Source organism: Silene latifolia, chromosome Y, assembly GCF_048544455.1.
Source record: "Silene latifolia isolate original U9 population chromosome Y, ASM4854445v1, whole genome shotgun sequence".
NCBI lineage: Eukaryota > Viridiplantae > Streptophyta > Magnoliopsida > Caryophyllales > Caryophyllaceae > Silene > Silene latifolia.
Window position 1 is genome coordinate 475,156,631 of NC_133538.1, and position 13,794 is coordinate 475,170,424.

The following is a 13,794-nucleotide window of genomic DNA, read 5'->3' on the forward strand; positions in this document are numbered from 1 at the left end:
GGAGGATCAGGAAAAGACTACTTTTACTTATCCTCAGGGTGTTTTTGCTTATCGCAAGATGCCTTTTGGTTTATGTAATGTCCCTGCCACCTTTCAGAGGTGCATGATGGGGATATTTTCTGAGTATATAGACTCTATTATGGAAGTTTTGATGGACGATTTTAATGTCTATGGAAGTGACTTTGCTAATTGTCTGTCTAACCTTGATAAAGTGTTGCAGCGCTGCATTGAGGTTAATCTTGTGCTTAATTGGGAGAAGTGCCACTTTATGGTCAACGAGGGAGTTGTCTTAGGTCACTTAGTTTCTGACAGGAGCATTGAGGTTGATAAAGCAAAGGTACAAGTGATTCAGCAATTGCCTCCTCTTATTAATGTTAAAGGAGTGAGGAGTTTCTTTGGTCACGCCGGTTTCTACCGCCGGTTTATCAAGGATTTTTCAAAAATTGCTAAACCGCTTACATAGATATTGCTTAAGGATGCCCCATTTGCATTTACTAACGAGTGTCTTTCCGCTTTTAACAGGTTAAAGAAGGCCTTGATTTTAGCACCGATTATACAACCTCCCAATTGGGACTTTCCGTTTGAGATTATGTGCGATGCTAGTGATTATGCACTAGGAGCGGTGCTAGGCCAGCGGAAAGACAAATCCTTGAATGCAATTTACTTTGCGAGCCGAACTCTAGATAAGGCTCAAGTAAAGTACACCACTACTGAGAAGGAGCTGTTAGTTGTGGTTTATGCGCTAGAAAAATTTCATTCTTACTTGATAGGGTCAGAAGTTACTGATTTTACTGACCATGCAGCGCTGAGACACCATCTTGATAAGAAGGAAGCTAAACCACGGCTGTTGAGATGGATACTCCTCCTTTAGGTATTTGATTTACCGATCAAAGATAAGAAGGGTGTAGAGAACGTAGTAGCTGATCATTTGTCGCGACTATCGCAGCAAGAGGGAGCAGATTCCTTACCTATTGATGATTCTTTTCCTGATGATTCCTTATTTGCTATTTTGTCTTCTATTCCTAAACATGATCCATGGTATGCATATTTGGCTAATTATGTTGTGAGTGGCGAGTTGCCACCTGACCTTTCTTATCAGCAGAAGAAGCGTTTTCTCTATAACGCTAAGCAGTACTTCTGGGATGATCCTTATTTGTTTAAGTAGTGCACAGACGGTCTCTACAGACGGTGTATTCCGCAGTGGGAGACCAAGGCAATCTTAGAGGGCTGTCATTCATCTTCTTATGGTGGTCACCACCGTCCGTCGCGTACCATGGCTAAGGTACTTCAGTTTGGTTTTTATTGGCCTACTTTATTTGCCGATGCTAAAGTGTTTGTTTCAGCTTGTGATGCTTGCCAACGCTCTGAGAATATTTCTAAGAGACATTAGATGCCACAAAATGGCATCCTAGAGGTCAAGGTTTTTGATGTCAGGGGCATTGATTTCCAAGGACCCTTCCCGTCGAGCAATGGTAACAGGTATATCTTGGTAGCTGTGGATTATGTGTCTAAGTGGGTGGAAGCGATTGCTTCACCTAGTTGTGATGCCAAGACCGTGATTAAAATGTTCAAAAAAATTATCTTTCCCTTATTTGGTGTCCCTAGGGTCGTCATTAGTGATGAGGGAATGCATTTTAAAGAAAAGAAACTTACTTCTATTTCGTCTAAGTTCGGTGTCCAAGACCGTCGTTGTTTGGGGTATCATCCCCAAACTAGTGGGCAAGTTGAGGTGTATAACAGGGAAATAAAAGAGATGTTGGCTAAGGTAGTTTCTAAATCACGAAAGGATTGGAGTCTAAAACTGGATGACACATTATGGGCTTATCGTATTGCCTTTAAAACACCGATTGGTGCATCACCATATCGGCTGGTTTATGGGAAGTCCTGTCATTTACTTGTTGAGTTAGAGTGTAAGTCTTGGTGGGCCGTTCATGAACTAAACTTTGACCCTATGTCGTGTGGTCAGAACCGTTTATTGCAGCTATATGAACTGGAGGATTTTAGGCTAAATGTCTATGATAGCTTACGCATCTACAAAGAAAAGACGAAGAGATGGCACGACAAGCGGATCATACCTCAAGAATTTCATGTCGGGCAGAAGGTGTTGCTATTTAATGCCCGACTGCGCTTATTTCCTGGCAAACTAAAGTCCAGGTTGAGTGGCCCTTATACAGTTACTGGTGACACCAAATTTGGGTCCGTTGAATTAGAGAGTTCCGCGGGCAACAGGTTCAAAGTCAATGGCCAATATGTGAAGCACTACCATGAAGCAAACAATGTAGATAGAAGAGTCGAGGTTCTCTACTTCGACAATCCTGATGAGCCAGCTAATTGATGCCAGAAAGGTCGTGCGGGATCTCTTAAACCTGCACTATCCGGGGGGCAACCCAGACTGTTTTGTTGTACTTTTGATTAAACTTGTTGTTTTTGTTTATGTTGTGTGCCTAGACTCTAGTTTTACGAACAAACACTGAACTTGTACCGACTTTTGTTAGTTGGGTGGTTTCTTTTGCTGCGTTTTGCAGGTTTCCTACGAAAATGGGTCGATCGAGATGTTTTATTCCTCGATCGAACGCTTCTGCTGCTCCTTTCCTTTGATCAAACAACTACTCTTCTCGATCGAAGGCCTGCAAAACCCATCTTCTCGATCGATCACCTCCTTTCCTCGATCGAGCACCTCCTTTCATTGATCGAGCACGTCTAGCACCATACCCACTCGATCGAATAACTTTTCCCTTTTCGATCGAGTCCTGCTGTTATATCTCGCCTGCTGTGCTGATATTGGGCCACTTGCGACCTCCCATGTTCATGGTCGGTTTGGGGAGGTCCCTACTTTACGTCGTCTTGTAAGTTTTTTTACTTCCGTTCTCCTTTTCTCTTCAGTTTGCATTTCTTTCCCTGTTTTTGGTACAATGACGGCATTGTACGATTTTGTTTAGGGAGGTATGTATCCATATCTGTGTCTGCATGTTGTTTTATTGCATTAGTTGGTTGGAATGCAAATGTACGGTTGTAAAGACTTTATTCATGTTAGACTGCATGCATGTTCTTATAGGTCGAGTTACGTGAGTGTCTATACTTCTTTCTATCTCTTACATTTATACTCACCATGTGCTTGTTTTGTGTGATGAGCGACCCCTGAGAGTCCGATATTTATGAGTCTTGCAAGGTCGGCGGTTGACGTGACTCATATTTGAGCACATTTAGTCCCCGAATTTACCTCGCTCCCATGCTTTATAGTGCATAATTGGGTCATTTACTATCTTTAGTTTCCCATTTTGCATATTCTTTGAGGTTTTGTGCGCCTTGGTAGGAATGGAGTGCTAACCTTGCATTTACATGGCGAAATGAAGCTAAATGGATCGCATCCAATGACCAAGCATCAAGGAGAAGACAATACTAGAAGGCCTAAGTAGATAATAAAGTGAATTGGGCAATGATGAAAGGATCCTTGCATCCTCAACACGATCCTTAAGGATTGTTGAGGAGTAAATAGAAGAGAAGCTGTCTGTCCCCGGATCCGAGCGGATTGCCCACAATCCGGGCGTCTCCCAGCAGCACAGCCCGAGCGTCTTGTGCCCAGGACGAGCGTCCCACAGCAGCACAAGCCGAGCGTCTCATCTGTGATCCGCTCGGATCACAAGTAAGAACCGACCGTGCAGCAACTAAAGACGCGCGGGACGATGATATTGACGCGGGACTAGCTAGACGGATATGCTCATTTCCTCAACTTTTCTTATGGTTTTAATAGTCATTTAAGCCCTTAGTAACCCTAATTTTTGTACATAATCTTTAGTATAAGTACCCCTTTGTACTACCTAGATTAGCATCAATCTCTTAACCAATTCCTAATCAATTCTTAATGTTCTCTTAATTAGATCTTAATCATCTCAAATTAGTTGTAATACAGTTCATCATTATTAATCACATCTTAATTTCTTTATTGTTCATCATTTATTTTGGGTAATTAGAAGATCATTTGGGTTTATTGGGAGATTGACAACCTTCCATCAATCATCAAGTACTTCTATTATTCTTTGCATTATTATTTTTGAATCTCCATAAGTATAATTCTCTTAATCCTTGTTTTAATTATTGTTAATCTTTCTTACTTGTTCATCATGTTTTGCCTTGTTAATATTATTGACAACCTTGTTAGCATGTTAAACTTGATAATGAGTGAGTAGTTTCCTTAGCTAGGGTTAATGGGGAATTAGGGGAAACCAACATGGGGAATGATTCATGCTTAATCTAATATGTTTTCATAATTTATTTGCTTGCTTGTTGTGATTTCAACTTATACACATGTTATATTTGATGAAATGCGAGCCTATGAATCCTTGCATTTTTTTGATCCATCACCTATCTTTTCAATGAGGCTTGTAAGCTTATACACCAACTCGAGCCTCATTAGACCATGCATATAGTTGAATAGGAAGGATTAAGTCGAGTTGTAGGTGTTGTACAATCTTAACCGATTCGCCTTCGGGACCCAAACCTTCCTAGGGATTGTAAGCTTATACACCAACTCGATCCCATCACAACAATAATTGCTTGCTTATAATTTGAGAATATGTTTGTATGATAAACTCCCATGAATCCCCTATGAACCCATGACACCCTAGTGCTTTTAATCAATTGTTTACATCTCCATTTATTTACCTTGCTTTGCTTTTATTATTGATTAGTTTTTAGTTGATCTCCTACCTCAACCCCAAATTGTGACACCCTAAGACACGACCATTTACAATTGAAAATCCTACATCAATAACCGTCCCTTGGGATCCGACCTTTACTTGCCTCTTTACTAAGAGTAATTTGTAAAGTTATAAATATTTTTTTGGTTGGTAGCTTTTGACGACGAGTTTCATACCTCATCAAAATTGGCGCCATTGCCGGGGACGGTGTTAACTTGATTTGATTTTCATTAATTGTTTTTAGTTGTGTATTTCTTGACCTTGGTGAAGTAAATCTCCTCAAGGTTGTTCTAATTGTTTTCGAGTTGTTTGATATTTTGCATGACTAGGAGATCACAAGGTAATCTATTACCTATTGATTTCGAAATTGAAAGGACCTTAACCAACAATAGAAGAGTTGCTAGATTTGCTTCAAGAGTTGTAGGTATTGGTGAGATTGTGGATAATCAACCAAATAACATTAAGTTTACCAACCCTTTTGCAAGAGAAGGAGAGGACAACCCAATACAAAACCCACCACAAAATCAACCCATAATGCCTAAATTTTCATCACATTCCGTACCAACCGAGGAGAACCTACCAAATAGTACTCCTACACAACAATATTTAACCGGTAATTTCATTGCCAAATCCGCATTCATACAATTATTTGAGAGAAGTCAATTTGGAGGATGTCTAGTGAAGACCCTCATTCACATATGGAGACTTTTTGGGACTATTGTGATGCGATTTCCCAAACCGGAGTTACTCAAGATCAAATCCGATGGGGATTATTTCCTTTTTCTTTGATCGATACCACAAAATAATGGTTAAAGAGCCTAGACAAGGCTACTCTTGGTATTGATTCATGGAAGAAGTTGACACTTCCTTTCTACAAGAATTATATCCTTCGGAGAAGACTAATATGTAGAGAGCCCAAATTACCAGGTTCAAGGAAAGAGATGAGGAATCATTGTATGAGGCATGGAAAATATTTAAGGACACTTGTCGTTCTTGTCCACATCATGGACTTAGCGAGTGGTTCCTTGTGCAACAATTTTGGAATGGTCTTTATGAAGATTCTCGCAATATCCTCAACATGGGATCAAATGGAATGTTTACCGAAGTTGATGACAATCAAACATGGGCCAAAATTTAAGAAATGGCGGTTCGTAATTCACAATATAGTAGACCTCGGAAGGCTACTAGAGGAGGAAAGCATGAGGTAGATTCCATCACACAATTGGGTGCTTAACTAAGTGCTCACATTGACACCATAAATTTGAAGTTTGATAAGGCCATGGCTAAACTTGAAGAGGCCTCCAAATCACCCAAGCAACATGTTAATGCTATGGTGGCATCATCTTCAATTCCAAGTGGAGTTTGTTAGAGTTGTGGAACTTTGGGACATGACCAAAGTGAATGTAGGGGAACAAGTGAATGCTTTCCAAGCATACAAGAATGGCACCCCTTATTCAAACTATTACAATGAGAACACCAAATTTCATCCCAATCTTTCATACAAAAGCCAAAATGTTCAAAACCCTTAACCAACATACACCCCACTTCCAATGAGAAACCAAGCTCAAAGACCCTTTTACAACCAAATCCAAGGTTATCAAAATCAACCTTCATACAATCAACCAAATGACCAAGGCTTTGATGTTCAAAAAGCGGTCCTCCAAATGCAAAAGAATCGACAAGAATTTTTCACTCAAATGAAAAAAGATAGCCAAGCAAAAGACATTACCATCAACAACATACTAGCCCACACAAAGATGTTGGAAACCCAAATGACTCAATTAGAATCTTCTAACTCACAAAGATAAAAAGGGCAATTACCACCTCAAGGTAATCCCCCAAGACATGAGTCGGTTAGTGCCATCCATTTGAGGAGTGGTACAAGGTATGAAGGTCCGAAGAAGCCAATTGATGAAGATATTGTGGAGGCTAGTGACAAGAAAAGAGTTGAGAACTCTAAGGAAGAAGAAGAACCCACCATCCAAGAAGTTTCAAAGAGGAAAAATGAAGAAAAGGCTAAGGAGAAAGAGCCTATTATGATTAGACATCAATTTCCAAGTCGTCAAGCTAAGCCTATGTTTGATGAGCAACTTGTAAAGTTCATGGAGATTGTGAAGAACTCAGATGTCTCAATCCCATTCACGGAATTGATAAACCATGTTCCGGCATATGCAAAGTACATGAAAGACATTCTTACAAAGAAGAAACCCATCCGGATGCTAGAGACTATTGCTTTCACTAAAGAGAGTAGTGATATTCTTCAAGGAAGTTCCCCTCCAAAACTCAACGATCCGGGAAGCTTCTCTATTCCATGCACCATTGGCGACACTACAATCAACAAAGCATTATGTGACCTTGGCGTAAGTGTAAGTGTCATGCCATACTCGGTGTGCAAGAGTCTAGGAATGGGAGAGCTTAAGTGCACCAATATTACGCTCCAAATGGCGGATCGATCAACAAAGATACCTTTAGGGGTATGAGAGGATGTGCCGGTGAGAATTGGCAAGTTCTTCATCCCGGTAGACTTTGTTATTGTAGATATGGAGGAGGATTCCAACATTCCTATCATTTTAGGAAGACCTTTCCTACATACCGCGGGAGCAATGACTGATGTGAAACATGGAGAGCTCACATTTGAAGTGGGAGATGAAACAATCACTTTTAACCTTGACAAGACAATGAGAGCTCCCCGATTACATGAGCCATGTTTCAAGATTGATCACTATAGCCGAGAAAGTTATAGGAAGAAGTTGTCATATCAATGCAAAGATCAAGCTATGGGTATAGAATCACCACCCATATGGAAGAAGAAAGAGGATAATCTTCAAGATGCTCCATCCAAGGAGCAAGGAAATTTTCAAAGCAAAGAGAGCTTGAATAGCTCACCACCAATCATGACAAGAGAAGAAGAAGGCCTCATTGGCCATGGCAATAATAAAGATGAGTTGCTTCCATCAACTCATGATACTATAGGGAAGCAAGCTAGTGAAGTATGTGGTCTACGGGATGACGAATTCGACGGGATAGTCAATCCCTACTTGGCAATGCTATGACCTTAGACCAAGGATTTGGTGACTACCTTGAGTCAAGTCACCATCATGAAGAACACAATGTGCTAAGGTCTATTGAAGATCTTTATAATGACAATGAACAAGCCTTCGACTACTTATTAAAGGTGTTGAGCAACATCAACAAAACATTGGATATGCCCCCTTGACATCTCATCCGAGAATGAGAGTTTGGTGGAGTCCTCCCTAAACCACCATTTGTAAATATTCTAACTCTTAACTTGCATTTTATTTCTTGTATTGCATTTTTGTCAATTTTTGGATTTACGAATTTTATACTTTGATCAAGATTTTTCATCAAGAGAGAAAGTGAGGGAGGATTTTATTGTGTTTTGATGTGTAGTGTTTACTTTAGAGTGAAGATAGCAAATGCCTAGGCTATCCAAGCCTTCATAGTGCACCCACAATGAAGATCAAAAGAATGAAGAAGAATGATACGGGAAATGAATCCCCGCGGGTAGAACTGAAGTCATGGGTACTGTACAGGGAGTGATCCGAGCGTCCTAGTGGAAACCCGCTCGTCTTGGGAGACCTGGAAACTCAAAAATCCACACTATCTATGAATCCGAGCGTCCCCAAGGGAATACGCTCGTCTCAGTTGGAATATGCGCGTCCTGGTTGCTTCAAAATTTAAAGTTTCACTCTGACCGTTAATCCGAGCGTCTTGAAGGGAATCCGCTCGTCCCCATTGAAAGACGCTCGTCCCCATTAAAAGACGCTCGTCTCCTGCGAAATCTGCTCATCTCAACATGGGTTAGGGACTTCAGAGCTGACTGACCTACAATCCGAGCGTCTTTAAGGAGATCCGCTTGTCTCCTCCTGCTGAAGCCGAAACACGGGATTTAAAACCCCTCTTCCCCAATTCATTTCCTTCTTCCAAAACACAAACACACACCCATAAACCCTCAAAACTCTCAAATCCCTCATCCACAAAGCACAAAATCCTCAATAAAATTCACCCAAATCAAATCCAAACTTCCTCAAAACACAATCAAAATAGTCCTTCATCAAAAAAAACACCAACCAAACATCCAAATCCTCAAAAATTGAATCGATTTTCTAGGTTTCAAGGCAAAATTCGAAAAATTGATTTGCGATTCATTGAAGCTTGAGGATACAAGAAGCATTCAAGCAAAGTTTTGTTGATAAATTCTTAACAAGGAGAAGAACAATGGCAAGGACTAAAGGTGGAAACAAGGCACCCACAAAATCAAATCTTTCAAAGAGGCAACAAGCTCTTCAATCATCCAAGGCTATGGTGGTACATCAAGCAAGAGTGGAAATTCAAGAGGTTCATATTCCTATGGTGGAAGCTACTACTCCTATTCCGGTTATTGAGCAATTACGTAAATATTCGGAGGTAACTTTCACATTCGATTCTCATAGGAAAGCTTCTATATCTCTTGCTAAGAAAACCATTTTGCTTACCAAGTTTATTTGTCAAGATTCCTTAGAAAGTTGGGTGTTCTTGAGGGGACCAAGAACTTTTTCGAGTCTATGAAGTTGGGTACCATATTTGAGATGCAAGAATTTACACACCCCTCCCTTACTATGGAGTTTATAAGCTCATTGAAGGTAACCAATGTCTTGAACTTAAAAAGTGTTGAATTCCGCCTAGAAAATAAGGATAGGAAGATGACTTTGGAAGAGTTTGGGAAAGTGTTCGGTCTTGAGGAATATTCTCATTATGATAAGAAGCCCTCGAAATATGACCCCGCCCCTTTGTGGAAAGCTATCTCCGAAAGAAAATTTGAATCCTTCCATGAGTGTCGTGCCCTTTATGTCCACCATCCGGGTATAAGGGTATGGCATAAGGTTGTGGGAAATATTCTAATTGCAAGGAAGGGCACTAATCATTTCACCGAACTCGATTTCATCTACCTTGAATCAACCATGAATGTCGAGAAAAAGTTCACCAAAACATACAACATACTTCAACTCCTAATTGAAAGGTGGCTTACAATTGACCATGGTAAGGAAGGAACGGCCTTTATTGTGAATGGAGGCTTGGTTACATGGTTTGCAAAACACTTCAACCCAGAGTTTAACAAGGATGAGACTTATAAACCGGTTAGAGGTGGCCACCTTTTTTACTTGAGCACTATGATTAACAAGTTTCATTGGGTCAAGAACGATAATCTTGACAACAAATTTAAGTGGCTCACCAAAGATTCCAAGTCCTTCATTCTACCAAACAAGATTTGCTGACTCAATGTTTGAAGCAGAAACTATCTTCTTCCACTCTCCGGTGAAGCCTGTGGACAGCGGGGGCCACGGGGGCGCTTGGGAAACAAGCGTTTGCATTTGTATGGAGTCGCCACCAATTTTTATGGGAAATTGGAACCGTTCGAGTACCTCGCGTCAGGTCAAGACACAAAGTAGAGACATGAACACTAAGCAATCGTTACCCTTAGCATTCTATGTCTAGAATGACTCTCGTGGATGCCAATGAACACGGGTGTTCACAGATATCTGGAGTAAAGGGTGAGGGTACGTATTAGGAAGCTCTTTTGATCGAACACCTAATCCGGCCCGCCTCGATAGCGGCCTCTACTAATGATTAGGGAAGTTATTCGTACTCGATATATCGTCGGCTATATGCATGCAATGCAACATCCAAGTTTTAATCCTAGCATGTGAGAATTAATACTAAGTCGGTAAACACGTAATTAGCAAACAATTGGGTCGAAGTAGGATTTAATGTCCAATTACATGTGAGAACATACAAACAATAAAAGAAATACAATAATTATGAATTACAATAACGAAAATTACATTAATTACATTGGGATAGGCGATTTATGTCGAAAATACCTTTTAAAACGGATAATTTGAGGAAAAAAAGAACAAAAGAATAAAATAAACTAACGAACAGGAATTAGCGTGATATTACGAATAATAGTTAGTTAATTACAGACTAATTAAACTAGGTCAAGGCAACAACAGAGTTCAGAGGCAGAATTCAACTCGAATAAAGCAGCAGAGAGTCTGCGTCCTTTGAATAGCGCAGCAGACTGCGTCTTTCTCGACCGAATCTCGGGTCGTGAAGCCGGAATTGCGAATTGTTAATGCTCGTTGGTGAATTTAATGATCGATTAAAATTATTTACTCGGATGAAAGTGATTAACACGTTATTTACATGTGATTAAGGGTCATGAAAGCAATAAAACATGGATAAGACGGATTATTACGAATTAACATGATGGAATAATGACAGAAGTGAAAAATATTAATGAGTCAAACAAATTAATTCAATTAACTAGGTTAGATACGATAGATTAATGATGAATATACGATGAACATGCTAATAAGCGGATGTAAACTATATCAAAGGCGAATTCTTAAACCCAATATTGATGAATTGAATCTCTACAACCCGGAATGAATTTAATGACGAAAACCCGCAAATATTGGATTATTTGGGATTTAAGTCGGATTTGAATAATAAAAACATATTAATGACAATGATAATTATAATACATGTATATATGCTATTATGATGAAGAATTGACAAACAAACGAAACAAAAGAAAGAATTTTGATAACAGAGGACGAACGAAGAAGAAAGGAAGCAGGAACTGCGGCAGCCTCACGAAGAGGCGCAGCAGAATGCGCTCCTTCAAGAGGCGCAGCAGCTTCTTTGCGTCCTTTCTCGACGGTTATCTACTGGAAATCCGTAAAAAAAGAAGTTTTAAAGCATGGTTTTAGAAATCAGTTTTAATGGTATTTTCGACGTAAACTTTACAATTGATGGTACAAAAAGTAAAGTACAATAAATAAAAGAGAGATTACACCCTCAGACTTACACATTGACGAAACGAGAAGGACTAAGATATCGATTAGTGATGCTCGACGCGAATGCAAAGAAAGTGCCCTCGTAAGAGGAAAACGATTAATTAATTAAGTTGATTATTGGTGTAGTTGGTCAAATTGGTCGGTCATGCAAACGGGGAGGCTGGGACTCAGAAGGATCCGAGCTTACGTGGTCGAAAGTTCAAGCACGTAGACGCCAAAAAGTAAGAACAAAGTCTAGAATGCAAAGGGAGAAGAGAAGGGCGGACAGTCGCGTGAGAAATATGAGGAACGAAAGCTCCTATTTATACTAATCACGTGAAGGAATTAAGGTTTCGGAGACTCTTTGGAAGTGAATCTCGGAAAGATATGAAAAAGATACGAGAAACATGCAGAAAAGGGCCTGGGAAGAGGCGCAACGACCCCACTGCGTCTCTTGGAAGAGGCGCAGACACGCGCGTCTGTTCCCAAGTGGTTTCCTCCTTCTGAAGAAAGATTTCCGTGTTTGAGTTGTGGTAGGACGGAAATAATCCGGTTTTCCTTAATATCTTATGTGAATATTACGGGAAATTCCTTACTAAAAGATAAAATTTATGAAATATGGAATAGAAATATCCGGAACATTCCAGAACATTCTGACTCGGGATTTAGCGGTTATCAGAAAATGGAGACGGTTTTAGGCCGGACTCGAATGTACTCTAATTCATGTCAAAACGACCGTATCGGGACGTAGATGACAACTAAGAGGTAAACATTAATATTTGAGCAATCACTTGACGATAATCTTACGAACTGTCACAAATCATTCCGCGTATCAAACATGCGGCCCAATCATCACCGGGTGGTTTGCGGAAGGTGCAGAAACGAGGTGTCTACAGGGCCCCCACTTTGACTGAGGCTTGGACAAGGCGAAAGTCAAAGTATAGCCATCAGGTCAATCGAAGATTACACCCTGATGACTATGGCGACGCGAGGCGGCTCAAGGGGTCTGAACCAAGGACTTGTCGTCGGGAACAATTTAGAGTCTGTCGACTATCGGGGAGGGTCGTTTAAAGTCCATTAGACTACGTAAGGAGGCTCGCCAGCCATAAGGAGAGACCATACCTGAGACTTCTTTCTCGAGATGCTTCAGGAGGTGCGTAGGAGCTAAGGTTAAGCATGGGAGCTAAGGGTAAGACCTAAAGGATACATAAGGATTGGTAATAGGGTGTGGGACCCTAAAGGAAAGCATCGGCGGGAGTGAGGCCTAAAGTAAGTTCAACTTATGGGTAACTAAAGCTTGGGTATAGGAACTCTATTGGTTTGGGAACTTGAAGGCTTATGAACCTAAAAGGATTGGGATCCTATAGTTAAAAAGTCCTAATTTCGGGTTTACGAACCTAAGAAAGAAGGCTTTGGGTTTGGGAACTTCTGGAGAACGACACCCTTGTCGCACTCCGCGGGGAAACGAGAAACATTGTGAGTAGCAGGACACAAAGCGGAACTGGCCGAGAGAAAACTGCTTTGGGTAGTCTTCGGGAAATAATTGCGAGTAGCAGGACACAGGCGGAAATTGCTGGGAGGAAATCTGCTTAGGTAGATCGTCAATCCTTACGTCTTGAGAGAGACAGTACGTCCGCTTACTCTCGCTAGAGACACGATTGGGAATCATTCTTCTCGTCATGAGAGGGAAAGTATATCCGCTTACTCTCGCTGGAGACATAATGAAGATGTGTCGAATTCTGTGAGGGAACCAATGCTCGTTGCGACAAGCAGAAGGTCTTGGAAGGGATAAATAATACGCAACAGTCTGCTGCGGGCTTTGAAATGCGGGCCGGAACGAAAGAAAATTGCCAAACGGACCAAAAGAATGAAAATAACATCGTGGAAGAGGCGCACCAAAGATGGGCCCACAAATAACAAACTCATAACGAATTTTTGAAAATTCGTATGGAGGGAACAAAAGGAAGAGGCGCAGCAAGAGCTGCGTCTCTTGGAAGAGGCGCAACGCCTGCTGCGTCTATTCCCCAATTTGGTTTTCCTGCGTAAAAACGCGAAAATCAGGAGGCTTTGTTCATTTTTATTCGAAACACAAATCACTCATTTCTCTCTCAAATCTTCACCATTTCCGCCAAGATTTGATTCAAAAGCTCGCATTAATCATGACTAATCGAGGTATGTGTCTCAATCTTGCATTAATCTTCTACATTTGTCCAATTTTGAGCCGAAAAACCTAGGATTTATGACCCTTTCGATCG